This window comes from Moschus berezovskii, chromosome 11 (genome assembly GCF_049115385.1).
Source record: "Moschus berezovskii isolate FMDL1 chromosome 11, NW_MosBer_1.0, whole genome shotgun sequence".
In the NCBI taxonomy this organism is placed as follows: Eukaryota; Metazoa; Chordata; class Mammalia; order Artiodactyla; family Moschidae; genus Moschus; species Moschus berezovskii.
This window is the reverse complement of record NC_142470.1, coordinates 44,820,321-44,831,542: the sequence shown is the minus strand read 5'-3', so window position 1 is coordinate 44,831,542 and position 11,222 is coordinate 44,820,321. Positions and strand designations below refer to the sequence as shown.

The window sequence follows — 11,222 nt, the reverse complement described above, 5'->3', positions numbered from 1 at the left end:
AAGGGAAGGACACTAGAGAAGAAAGCAACAAAAACAGTTGAGAGGAAATTCTTACTTTATATTGTTCTAAATTCAATTGTCTACAATTTTGTAATAAGGAGAATGAACAATAATCTCCAATATGAACTAAATTTAACTATAAAAATAATAAAGAAACCCTCCTAAATCCTGGATAAAACCAGATGAGTTTACATTACACACATTACACAAGGAAAGACTCACCAAATTTCACCAAAGGCCAGAGAGGAAAATAATTCACTTTAAATCTAGACTCAGTTCATAGATTATACTATGAAATGGATGCAACAAGTTCCTATATTTTGAAACCACATCAAGAAACCAACAGTAGTTCAAAAGCTGCCTTATATCCAGTGGTTTGGCCTTTTAAAAATATTTGTGCTTATACCCGACCTTGCTCCGAAAAAGATTCCAAGTTGCAGTACTTGGCACCTGGGTTAGAAAATAGCTATGAAGTATCTCTCAGACACTAGCACAAGACAGACAGGTTTGCTTTCCTCATCATCCATTTGTAGATAACAAACCGTAGGAAGAAAATACATGTTGAGTATTACACTTAGTTCTTTCAGGGATCCAGCATGATTTTATTTTTACTAATCCACAGAACAGTTCATAATCATGAATCTAAATCTAAAATTAAATGCTGATAATCAGGTTTGCCAAAAACATAATAAAAGACTATTAACTGGATAAGGAATTTAATTTAGAAGTAGGTATATTTCAGATTAATATGTTCACTTGTTATCACTTAAATCATTGCAGTATTAAAAAGAAAAGCCAAACTGAAAACAAATGTGTAGAGATGTGTAATTAGTATTAATGTCCAAAAAGCACAGATCACAGAAAATTAAGAATAACTGATAGAAATCATTATTGCCCTCAAATGAAGCAAATACCAAGGCAATATTTAGCTACCCTATTAGTAACAGTGTATCTGGCATTATCTTTGTTAGACCTGTTGAGAATTATGAATGGTGATAGTCACTGGGGTCAGATATTCTCATTAGATGGAGAATGGGCAAATTTTCTAATGCTGCAACACCTATGAAAGGCCTATCTTATGTTTGCTATATGCTCAGCATGTATTTGTGTATGGGGCAATTGTGAAACTAATGTGTTTCTCAATCAGTGAATACCATTTTTAATGACTCGCTTGACAGAAACTATACTTTCATATGCCAAAACAAATACAGAAAGGAAAGGGAACATAGTTGTAGGAACAAACAGAAAAATAATTTTGCAGTTTAGTTAGATATGAGCACTAGCTCCTCTTTTCTCTACAATGTATGTGCACACTCAGTCACATCTGACTCTGTGACCCCATGGACTGTAGCCCACCAGGTTCCTGCATTGGGGCAGATTCTTTACCACTGAGCCACCTGGGAAAGCTCTTTTTTTAAATAGCAAACCTTAAACCTATCAAATGGAAACCTATTCAAGTTCTCTAACTTTGTCTATAGCTCATACTCATGCTCATGCTGTCACTGAGTCATGTCCACCTATTTGCAACACCATGGACTGTAGCCCACCAGGATCCTCTGTCCATAGAATTCTCCAGGCACGAATACCAGAGTAGGTTGCCATTGCCTAGTCCAGGGGATCTCCCAACCCAAGGATCAAACCTGCGTCTCTTGGTCTCTTGTGTCTCCTGCACTAGCAGGCGGATTCTTTACTACTGTGCCACGTAGGAATCCCCTAAATATGTATAATTACATTGTGTGTTTTTCTATTAATATAAATTACCATTGGTACAAAGTCAACATGCATTCAAGCACTAAAAGTAGTAGCTGGTAGTAGTTTCATCAGGGCTTGATTTTTTGATCCAGTGCCCTGAATTATTTGATCCATCATGTTTCAGCTATTCTAAGATGTAACAGTGTTTTAAAATCACAATTTATAGCATGATAAAACTTGAAACTATTTTAATATCTCTTCATATCTAATGTGGGACTATTGGAAAACTTTCCAGTTTACTTTGAGTATGGTTTAAGATATTAAAACTAAATGTGTGCATAAGCAATAGAAATGTTATGATATCTCATGTGATAATAATACACTCAATAATTGTTGAGACTCATAATTTTTCAATATATCATCATTGCTTGCATCTTCTAAATCAGCTGCTTGATTACTTTGGAAACAATTATTTAACTCTGTTAAACTGCCCTGTTACATTGATCTTTCATGCTAATATTCCAAATTTTCGTTTGATTACCATAAAAATAACAACTACCATTTACTAAGAATTTACTGTGCTCCAAGATAGGGAAAACCAAGGGAGCATGGTGTATTAGTCTTCTGTTACCGTGTACAAATTACCCCAAAGTTAGTAGTTTAAAATAACACATACTTATTAGTTATAGTTTCTGTGAATCAGGAGTCTGGGCACAGCCTAGCTTGGTCTGGTGCTCAGGGTCTCATAAGGCTGCAATCAAAATATCAGTCAGGCTGTGTTCTCATTTGGAGCTTTGACTGGGGAAGAATCTGCTTACAAGGTGATGCATGTTGTTGGCAGAATTCCTTTTCTTGTGATTGGATGAGAACCATAGTTTCTTGCTAGCTGGGGACTGCCCTCAGCTCCTAGAGGCCTCCTGAAATTCCTTGCCATATAGGTTTTCTCACTACGGCTGATTACTTCATCCAACCAGCAAGGAGAGTCTCTAAACTCTCTAAAGAGAGTCACCTAGCATCATATTCTATCTTCACCATGATGATAGTCTATCTTCACCATGTTCTATGTATTGGAAGCAAGTCACAAGTTTTGCTTACACTCAAAAAGAGGGAATTACACAAAGTTGTGACTATCAGGAAGTGGGAATCATGGGGCTACCCTGGAATCTGTCTACCACCTGCAGTGATTAATTCGACAGGCTTTGTAATTTAAGTCTGGGTTTTCAGCTCTGCTTTGACACTTTATGTGATTTTTATCTCAATTTCTAATCCTTTATTTCTTCATCTGCCAATTAGGAGTAATATTTTCTTGGCAGTTTATTTTTCTCCTGAGTAAAGTGAGGATCATAATAAAGTTGTAAGGATTAAATGAGCATTTTAACACAGTAACTGATAACATGAAAGACTCAAAACACACTTGCTAGTTTTCTTTTCTCTTTGCTCCTTTTTAAAATTTTGATCTTGGTCTATTAGAAGTTCCCATTGTTATTTCTACTTTCAGCTGCTACTTTGTTAGCCTATGTTCAGAGCAAGTGTATGTGTGTGTGTATACCTGTGTCTGTTGTTGTTGTTCAGTCACAAAGTCATGTCCAACTCTTTGCGACTCCATGGACTGCAGCACTCCAGGCTTCCCTGTCCTTCACTATCTCCCTGAGTTTGCTCCAAGTCATGTCCAGTGAATCAGTGATGCTATCTAACCACCTCATCCTCTGCCACCCTCTTCTCCTTTTGCCTTCAGTCTTTCCCAGCATCAAGGTCTTTTCCAACAAGTTGGCTCTTTGCGTCAGGTGGCCAAAGTATTGGAATTTCAGCTTCAGCATCAGTCCTTCCAATGAATACTCAGGACTGATGTCCTTTAGGCTTGACTGGTTTGACCTCCTTGCAGTCCAAGGGACTTTCAAGAGTTTTCTCCAGCACCATAATTCGAAAGCATCAATTCTTCAGTGCTCAACCTTCTTTATGATCCAACTTTCACATCGATACATGACTACTGGAAAAACCATAGCTTTGACTATACAGACCTTTGTCGACAAAGCGATGTTTTTGCTTTTTAATAACACTGTCTAGGTTTGTCATAGCTTTCCTTCCAAGGAACAAGCATCTTTTAATTTCAGGCTACAGTCACCATCCACAGTGATTTTGGAGGCCAAGAAAATAAAATCTGTACCTGTGTTTGCTGCTGCTGTTAAGTCACTGTGTTTGCTGCTGCTGTTAAGTCACTGTGTTTAGAGGCATACAAAACTAACTCTATTATCAATACCTTTAAAAATAGGACTATATTGCAAAGTGTTATCTCCTAACTTCAACTAAGCAAAATTAAAAATGGATAAATCCATGATATTGGAAAGATAATTATTAAACATGGAGGCTTTGAGAGTTTAGAGAACTTTGTTGGGATTGACTTCCCCCCTCCCTCTGAATCATATTAAATATACAGAAGGACATGTTTACATAGTAGTCTTCATGCACTTGGAGTTTGCATCCTAGCTCTGCCACTTTCTGGCTGAGTTACTTCAGGCATGTTAATCTCTCTGAAGCTCAGTTCCTTATTGGAATAATGATAGTACCCACCTCACAGACCTCCTAAAGTATATTTAAAATATATTTAAATAGCATCACATAGTGCCTAGCCCATAGTCAGTACTTAAAAACGTTAGATATCCTACCCATTATTATAATCTTTACTATCTCATCATTATTAGGAAAGCTGTGTTAATGAAAACCACAGAACAGGAAGCAGCAAGACTTGACTATGAATGAAGTAGGTGAAGTAAGGCATGAGAAGTCAAAAGATCTCAGAACTTCTTGTAAACCAAAGGGCTGCAAGGAAGATAGGTGGTCAGAAGTATGAAAATTTGCAAGTCAGAAGTTGGACAAGTAGGAACTAGGGGCCAAGGTAAGACTGAATTCTCAACCAACCTGTGAGGAATGTAATCTGACACCAGCAAGAAAAGGGCATGTGAAACAGATAATTCCTACCTCAGACATGAAGTCTTTTATATATTACACTTCTTCCTGGAGCAGGCGTCAACCATAGAGCATATCTATTTGCATTTGGAACAGGAAACACATGAGTCCTTTAATATCAGAAAATAGTTAATAAATTGTTGAATAGCAATATAGCAATGAAAGTGAAAGTCGCTCAGTTGTGTCCGACTCTTTGTGACCCAATGGACTGTGACCCACCAGGCACCTCTGTCCATGGAATTTTTCAGGCAAGAATACTGGAGTGGGTTGCCGTTTCCTTCTCCAGGAGATCTTCCCGACCCAGGGATTGAACCCAGGTTTCCTGCATTGTAGGCAGATTCTTTACCGTTTGAACCACCAGGGAAGCCCCAATAGAATATAGCAATAAAAAATATGGCCATATCCTGACAAATGTAAAATTATTTTCAAATTGGACCATTTCCCTAGAGAAGTAGTTATATATATAGTATCTAATCCACCCCATTATAATATTTTTTTTCTTATGTTGCTCTATTCAGTACTGATTCTTTTCTCTATGGAGGCTTTGTGTAACATACTAGTTTTAAGTGTTTCCAGGACAGGATTTTCTGTTGTTGCTGCTATTTTACTTTTCAAATATCCTACAGAATCTGACAATGTACTACAAAGTAGACTTTCAATAAATGTTTGTTGAATTAAAAATAAATATGAATTATTCCCTTTTAGTAAATGGCATTTAGTTGAATGAATAATAATAATTCATGAAATTAATGGATGACCTTGAAATCATACTTGATTCTTTCATATTCCTCATCTACCATGTCAAAAAATCCTATTAGTTCTATCTTCAAAATATATCTTGACTGAACACTTCTCACCACTCACATTGCATCCACCCTGGTCCAAGCCATCTTGCCTATGGGCCACAAACTACAGCTCTTGTGCTATATACTGCTCATTACAGGAAGCACCATTCACAGACATAACAGGTGAATGATGCTTCTTGGAGTTATGTAGTGCAATGATCCTACTTGCCTGGATTACTGCGAAAGTCTCCTAGTCTCTGTCCCCCACCAGCTTACTGTCAACATAATAATCAGTTTGACCTTCAGTTCAGTTCAGTTCAGTCACTCAGTTGTGTCTGACTCTTTGCAGCCCCATGGACTGCAGCATACCAGGCCTCCCAGTCCATCACCAACTCCTGGAGCTTACTCAAACTCATGTCCATTGAGTCGGTGATGACATCCAACCATCTCATCCTCTGTCGTCCCCTTCTTCTTCCACCTTCAATCTCTCCCAGCATCAGGGTCTTCCAATGAGTCGGATCTTCACATCAGATGGCCAAATTATTGGAGTTTCAGCTTCAGCATCAGTCCTTCCGATTATTCAGGACTGATTTCCTTTAGGATGGACTGGTTGGATCTCCTTGCAGTACAAGGGACTCTCAAGAATCTTCTCCAACACCATAGTTCAAAGCCATCAATTCTTCAGCACTCAGCTTTCTTTACAGTCCAACTCTCACATCCATACATGACTACTGGAAAAACCATAGCTTTGACTAGGCAGACCTTTGTTGGCAAAGTAATGTCTCTGCTTAATATGCTGTCTAGGTTGGTCATAACTTTTCTTCCAAGTTTGACCTTGCTAAAACTTAAATCAGGTCAGGTCAAGTCATTCCTCTGCTTAGAACATGCCAATGGCTCTATCTCATTCACAGTAAAAGATAAAGCCCTGACAAGGTCCTAGTTGATCTCATACCACTCTTACCTCTCTAACTTTATTTCCTCCTGCTCCCCCAATTTCTCACCCTGCTCTGGTCATATTGGGCTCCTCACTGTTCCTGGGATGCCAGGCATGACCCTTCCTCAAGAGCATTTACACTTACTCTTCCCTCTGCCTGGAAATCTTTCCCCCCAGATATCCAAATGGTTAATTCGCTCACCTCCTTCAGGTCTTTATTCAGATCTTCCCTTCTCAGTGAGACAGTCTATGACACCCATATTTCTTATTGCAACACCATGCACTATGTGTTTTTCCACTTCTTCTCCTTAGTCTTTATTATCATATAACCCACCCATCAGTTCAGTTCAGTTCAGTCGCTCAGTCGTGTCCGACTCTCCGCAACCCCATGAATCACAGCACGCCAGGCCTCCCTGTCCATCACCAACTCCCGGAGTTCACTCAAACTCATGTCCACAGAGTCGGTGATGCCATCCAGCCATCTCATTCTCTGTCGTCCCCTTCTCCTCCCGCCCCCAACCTTTCCCAGCATCAGAGTCTTTTCCAGTGAGTCAACTCGTCGCATGAGGTGGCCAAAGTATTGGAGTTTCAACTTTAGCATCAGTCCCTCCAATGAACACCCAGAATTGATCTCCTTTAGAATGGACTGGTTGGATCTCCTTGCAGTATAAGGGACTCTCAAGAGTCTTCTCCAACACCACAGTTTAAAAGCATTGATTCTTCGGCGATCAGCTTTCTTCACAGTCCAACTCTCACATCCATACATGACCACAGGAAAAACCATTGCCTTGACTAGACGGACCTTGGTTGGCAAAGTAAATGTCTCTGCTTTTTAATATACTATCAAGGTTGGTCATAACTTTCCTTCCAAGGAGCAAGCGTCTTTTAATTTCATGGCTGCAGTCAGCATCTGCACTGATCTTGGAGCCCAAAAAAATAAAGTCTAACACTGTTTCCACTGTTTTTCCATCTATTTCCCATGAAGTGATAGGACCAGATGCCATGATATTTGTTTTCTGAATGTTGAGCTTCAAGACAACCTTTTCACTCTCCTCTTTCACTTTCATCAAGAGGCTTTTGAGTTCCTCTTCACTTTCTGCCATAAGGGTAGTGTCATCTGCATATCTGAGGTTATTGATATTTCTCCCGGCAATCTTGATTCCAGCTTGTGCTTCATCCAGCCCAGCATTTCTCATGATGTACTCTGCATATAAGTTAAATAAGCAAGGTGACAATATACAACCTTGACGTACACCTTTTCCTATTTGGAACCAGTCTGTTGTTCCATGTCCAGTTCTAACTGTTGCTTCCTGACCTGCATACAGGTTTCTCAAGAGGCAGGTCAGGTGGTCTGGAATTCCCATCTCTTTCAGAATGTTCCACAGTTTATTGTGATCCACACAGTCAAAGGCTTTGGCATAGTCAATGAAGCAGAAATAGATGTTTTTCTGAAACTCTCTTGCTTTCAGGACAGAAATGGTATGGACGTAACAGAAGCAGAAGATATTAAGAAGAGGTGGCAAGAATACACAGAAGAACTGTACAAAAAAGATCTTCATGACCAAGATAGTCATGATAATGTGATCACTGACCTAGAGCCAGACATCTTGGAATGTGAAGTCAAGTGGGCCTTAGAAAGCATCACTACGAACAAAGCTAGTGGAGGTGATGGAATTCCAGTTGAGCTATTTCAAGTCTTGAAAGATGATGCTGTGAAAGTGCTGCACTCAATATGCCAGCAGATTTGGAAAACTCAGCAGTGGCCACAGGACTGGAAGAGGTCAGTCTTCATTCCAATCCCAAAGAAAGGCAATGCCAAAGAATGCTCAAACTACGGCACAATTGCACTCATCTCACACGCTAGTAAAGTCATGCTCAAAATTCTCCAAGCCAGGCTTCAGCAGTATGTAAACCGTGAACTCCCAGATGTTCAAGCAGGTTTTAGAAAAGGCAGAGGCACCAGAGATCAAATTGCCAACATCCACTGGATCATGGAGAAAGCAAGAGAGTTTCAGAAAAACATCTATTTCTGCTTCATTGATTATGCCAAACCCACCCATATATTTTACTTATTATCTTCCCCCATGAAGACACAGAGTTTTATCTGTTTTGTTTATCACTTTACCCTTCCCCATACCTGAAACAATGCCTGGTGCTAGTTGAGAGTTCAATAAATACTTGTTGAAATAATGAACAGAAGATAAAGGCAGACTAGTACTTATAAACCACTTTTTTTCCATATATTAAGTAGAATTTGTAACCAAATAGTCAAATGTTTTTTCAAGACTTGCCACTGATATGTTTGGAGAAGGAAATGGCAACCTACTCCAGTATTCTTGCCTGGAGAATCCTGTGGACAGAGAAGCCTGGTGGACTGCTGTCCATAGGGTCACACAGAGTTGGACACAACTGAAGTGACTTAGCATGCATGCATGCGTTGGAGAAGGAAATGGCAACCCGCTCCAGTGTTCTTGCCTGGAGAATCTCAGGGAGGGAGGAGCCTGGTGGGCTGCCATCTATGGGATCGCACAGAGTCGGACACAACTGAAGCAACTTAGCAGCAGCAGCAGCAACTGATATGTTATAGGGCTCAGGATATTTGTAAGTAACTATTAATTTATTAGATAATGACAGTCTTGCCTTATTTTACAGTTGGAGTATTTTAAGTAATAATTATATGGAATAATTTTTAAATATGCAATTATATAATGAAAAGAATGAATGGCTAAACATTTATTAGAAAAAAAAATTTTCACTTAAAAGTTTCCTAGGTTAAGGAGAAATTTCTTTAAGACTTTTCCAGGAAAAACTATGGTGATTTAGAAAACATACATTTTTCAGAGAAACAGAAGCCATGGTTGGTCTCAATGGATTGCTTCAAGAACCACCTTCTATGTCAACTGGGTACATGACTCAATACCAGCCATCACTCAGAAAGAATCCCCTCAGCGGCAGGAATACAAATTCTTATACCACAATGTAATATTTTTTAACAGAGGGAAAAAAATCAAACAGGAAATATTTTGGAAGCAAAATAAACAGAGACCAAAAAACCCCACTTAGTATCATAAAAACAGGACAATCTCACAACATAATCCAAAGTAAAAGATTATTATAACAATAGATTGCAATTATATAATGGATTTTCCTTGGATACCAAAATACGTTTAGTTCTCACACAACTGTGTGGTCATTTTGGTTCCCATCTACTAGGAAGTAAAATATCTGTTTTTTTCTTGCCTTATTCTCTTTATTTGTGTGAATTCCTGAGTGTTAACAAGTTCTCAGTCAGAATTTTATTTTAATCTAGAAGTCTTATTTCCAAAAATCTCATTTTAGATTTAAAACAGTATTTTCCCCTTCCATAATTTTATTTATTAACTTTTAGGGTGCTATATAAAATGAAAAAAATGAAAAACTAAAAAAAAAAATCATTGAAATCAATGACTTTTGGAAAAGAAGAGGTTTTTCATTTGCAGATGAGGAAATGGAGGTCCAAAGGGCTGAGACAAATAACATCTTAGTGGTGGGAGCTGGTTTTCTATCAGAAACCAGGTTTAAGGACTTCCACTTTCTGTCCCATGCCCTTTGTCCCATATTATATTGTCACGTTGGAATGCTACAGCAACAAACTACTGAAAAGCAATAATTGTGTTAAGTGGAATTACTTAATATTTGAATCCAAAAGATAGCAGATTCCCCTTCTTCTCCAAAGAAAAGCTAAGGCTTTCTCTAAAGTATGGAATTTGAAGTTTCTCATTACTTGTAAGAAAAGAAACATCTTGTAGGGAAGATTTTGCTTGGTAATAGATGTCTAATAACTGAGGAAATAACCAGATGAATTTAATATTTTAGGTATTCTTTACCAGTTCACCAATCCAGGAAACTGTTCCCATATTTTGTTGTAAGAATGAAGCATTTTACAAAATGTGTAGCTTATTTTTGTGTATTCTTCCTTTATAAAGAAGAAGCCTATTTCCACTCTTCTAAGTTTATGGGGTTCTCAAAGCAAGAATACAGAAGTGGGTTGCCATTCCCTTCCCCAGTGGACCACGTTTTGTTAGAACTCTCCCCAATGACTCGTCTGTCTTGGGTGGCCCTACATGGCATGGCTAATGGTTTCATTGAGCTAGACAAGACTGTGGTCCATATGATCAGTTTGCTTAGTTTTCTCTGATTGTGGTTTTCATTCTGTCTGCCCTCTGACGGATAAGGATAAGAGGCTTATGGAAGCTTCCTGATGGGAGAGACTGACTGAGGGGGAAACTGGGTCTTGTTCTGATGGGCGGGGCCATGCTCAGTACATCTTTAATCCAATTTTCTGTTGATGGGCGGGGCTGTGTTCCCTCCATGTTGCCTGACCTGAGACCAAACTATGGTGGCGGTAATGAAGACAATGGCGACCTCCTTCAAAAGGTCCCACGCATACACTGCTGCACTCAGTGCCCCCAACCCTGCAGCAGGCCACCATCAGCCCACACATCCACCAGAGACTCATGGACACTCATGGGCATGTCTGGGTCAGTTTTTTGTGGGGTCACTGCTCCTTTCTCCTGGGTCCCGGTGCACACGAGGTTTTGTTTGTGCCCTCCAAGAGTCTTATTTCCCCAGTCCTGTGTAAGTTCTGGTGATCCTATGGTGGGGTTAATGGCAACTTCCTCCAAGAGAGCCCCTGCGGCAGGCCACTGCTGACCCGTACCTCCACAGAAGACACTCAGATACAGTTCTGGCTCAGTCTCTGTGGGTTGGGCATGCATTTTGTGCCCTTCTCAGGTCTGAGCAGCTCAGGCGACCAGGTGCTTGGTGAGTGCACTGTTCCAGGTGGGCCATGTGTCTTAATCACCTCC

General features: G+C 39.5%; 2 protein-coding genes across 3 annotated transcripts in view; both read right to left on the bottom strand.

Moving 5' to 3' along the window:
* The window catches only part of VPS54 (VPS54 subunit of GARP complex), a 173,638-nt gene that overhangs the window by 112,644 nt on the left and 49,772 nt on the right, over positions 1–11,222 (bottom strand). The window lies entirely within an intron of this gene.
* LOC148776133 (uncharacterized) overlaps positions 1–11,222 on the bottom strand; it is a 72,567-nt gene that overhangs the window by 27,640 nt on the left and 33,705 nt on the right. The gene's annotated exons all lie outside the window — the stretch shown is intronic.